At 57.5% G+C, this 2,998-nt stretch overlaps 1 pseudogene; it reads left to right on the top strand.

The window, feature by feature from the left end:
* The first annotated feature begins 430 nt into the window (after window positions 1–430).
* Window positions 431–2,412, top strand: LOC144129872 (uncharacterized; annotated as a pseudogene).
* Window positions 2,413–2,998: the final 586 nt, after the last annotated feature.

Here is a 2,998-nt window from a genome sequence, read left to right as displayed (position 1 = left end):
GGTACTAAGTCGGGTGATGGATTAAAAATTACTATATTTTATTAACCTGTGCTGGCTTTTAAATTTTTATAACCACAAGAAATCTTCTGCTGATTGTAAACATTCTTCAACAGGGTTGTGAGTGCGTGGAGGACATATTAACTTTCATAATGCGCACTCGCCCTCGTCAGATGTTCTGTTAACATGTAGCAGCAGCAGCAGCGGCCTTACGCAGCAGGAGCCGCACCAGCTGTCGAAAATGATGACGCCGAAGTGCGGTCTAATTGAGCTCGCTCCTCGTGCCGGCGTCACGCGCCGTTCGGCTCCCCGCCATCAGATGTTCTAGCACTTCCGCCAGTAAATCATATATTTCCTTTATCGTACCGGCCTCATACTGATTAGCGCGACAAACTGGTGACTCCGTACGACCGCTCGAACACCCGCCCCCACCATGACCAGCGCCGACGACAACGCCTCCGCCATGCCCGGTGACGGACCTCCACTGTAGTCTCGCGCTGTCCCTATCAGCAGGGGGGGAAATCCGACTGTGCGGCCTGCTCGTGGCCCCCCCCTGCCACCGGATACGGGCTGGTGTAGTTTCGGCTACTAGGCTTTCTTCCGGTGCAACGCCAGCGGTGGGGATGGGCTTGCCGGGGCCCGTCCTCTGGGGATGCAAAACCCCATGGGAGTGGCAGCGACTCCCAAGCGACTGAGTGGGCCAGTCGCGCACGTGAGGTCAGATGCCTGTGCGGAGGCAAGCCTGGTTTCATAATCAGGTTGGACTCACGGAATTGGGCTCGAAAAGTGCTCGAAAATCAAAAGGCCTCTGCACGCGGGGGCGTGCGTGGCTAGCGGCTGGCGCGTCGGTTTCTGGTCACGGAGAGGCCAGGTCCGCGCGGGGGTTTCCAGCAGAAGGGCTCCTTGGGAGCGATGTCCTCGGGGAAGCAGCCAGGGATGGCTGACCGCGGGGCCGTGAGGCTAGAGCGCGGGACGCCGAGGTACGGGGGACCTTAGTACGACCGATGCGAAAACCGTTGATGTTGTGGAGTAGCGGTGGAGTAGGCCCGGGTTATATCACCCTCGGCCAGGTTCTTGGCTTGTGGCCCGGTCAGCCCGGCCCTGAACACTCCCTCCTCAGTAGGTCTGGAGCAAGCTAGGGGAGGAAATAAGTGCAAGGCTGGTTGGTTGGAAGCACAGGTGGGTCCCCGGGAGTCTAATTCAATTGGCTGGATCCACCACACATACTTCCGGAGTCTGAAAAACCGCGAAAAACACTTGACGGTTAGTAGCTGGGCAGCGATTCGCAAGTCCGAACCGGACCCCTCAAAGTCTTGGAGGAGCCCGAGGCAGCTGCCCCGGGTTGGGATTTCCTGTCTCCGAGTCGAAGCTATTGCGTCGTTGGGTGGTCGGGCATCCCGTGAGTGGAGCCTAACCATTAGTCAACATCGACGCCCTCCCTGTCCTGGCCAGACAGGAGTCGAGCAATGATAAAATGAGGGTCATTGTCTCGCTGTCCCCAGTTCCCATCCCATTACTCATAACCCTTCCCTCAGTCCCATTCCCAAAACCTACGTCCCACCCCCTCCGCTACGTCCCAGGGGAGATCAGGGGAGTATCCCCGGGCCCGCTCCCCCGGCTGTGGGTCGCTTAGTAGCATTACCCCATTTTTTTTATTTTCCCACCTACGGGTGGCAAAAGCACAACATTGCCTTCGGGCCTTTTCATTTATATTACGATTGGGTTAAGCCTGTTATACTTAAGTGGCACAGGCAGGGGCCTATTGGTTTACATTCCTTTTCTGGTTGCCCCACCATACTTATGTCCCTTCGCCTTCCCCAGTTCTCGCCGGCCGATGCTTAACTCTGGCTCGCTCAAATCGACAGCCAGTTCACTATTGGCCGCGTCACCAGCCAGGCTCAGAAGTTTCATCATGTTGCTGCGTCGCTACCACCTGAGATTGCTGCCGAAGACGGCGACCTCCTCATAACTCCGCCCGCCTCGGCCCCATTCGACACGTTGGCTGCTGAGCTCGTCAAGAGAACAGCCGTCTCAGAACATCGCCGCCTGCAGCAGCTCATCTCCCCCGAAGAACTGGGGGACCGCAAAACAACACAGTTGCTGCGGCGGCTCCAGCAGATCCTGGGCGACAAGGCTGCCACCTTCGACCAAGCCTTCCTGCGCGAGTTTTTCCTTCAGCGCTTGCCGTCGTCGGTCCGCCTGGTGCTTGTGCCCGCCCAGGGGTTGTCTTTGGAGAAGCTTGTTGAGCTGGCGGTTTCCTTCATGGAAGTTTCCTACTCCGCAATTTCTCTCGGCGCAGTATCCCAGCCTCTCACCCCGCAACCATCCCTGCCCTCCCGCGTGGACCTTCAGTGCCTCCGTGACGACTTCCACGCCCGGATCCCACGTCTCTCTGACCAAATCGCCGCACTGTAGACCTCCCTCTCTCTTTCGCCTTCCCGTCACCAGCCCTCACCTTGCTGACGTAGTGCAACCCCTCCTCTTCAAACCAGCGAGTGCTGGTATCGCCGCACCTTTGGTGAAGCAGCGCGTTGGTGTACCGTTCCCTGTCGCTTCCTGGGATACTTCCCACGTCACCACTAGAAGCGGCAAGTGGCGTCACTCCGGATAACAGCCGCTTATTCATTCTCGACCACATCTCGGGCCCCCGCTTTCTCGTCGACACCGGAGCAGAGGTGAGCGTCCTCCCCTCCAGCATTACATCCTCAATTTCTCACCGCACTGGCCCATCGCTACAAGCCGCAAACCTCACCCCCATCGCTAAGTACGGCGAACATGATCTCACACACAATTTGACATCCGACGTGTATTTCGATGGGTTTTCCTCGTCGCGGACGTACGTTACCCAATCCTCGGAGCTGATTTCCTGCGCCACTACAATCTGCTGGTTAACATGCACAAGTGTCTAGTGGACACCGCGACAAACCTCTCAGTTCAGGGCCTCAATCTTCGAGAATCGCTTGCCAGTATACCCAGCCTACACCAGTGGGCCTACGAGATC

Source organism: Amblyomma americanum, chromosome 4, assembly GCF_052857255.1.
Source record: "Amblyomma americanum isolate KBUSLIRL-KWMA chromosome 4, ASM5285725v1, whole genome shotgun sequence".
In the NCBI taxonomy this organism is placed as follows: domain Eukaryota; kingdom Metazoa; phylum Arthropoda; class Arachnida; order Ixodida; family Ixodidae; genus Amblyomma; species Amblyomma americanum.
The sequence above is the reverse complement of the archived record's forward strand: the minus strand, read 5'-3'. Positions and strand labels throughout refer to the sequence as shown.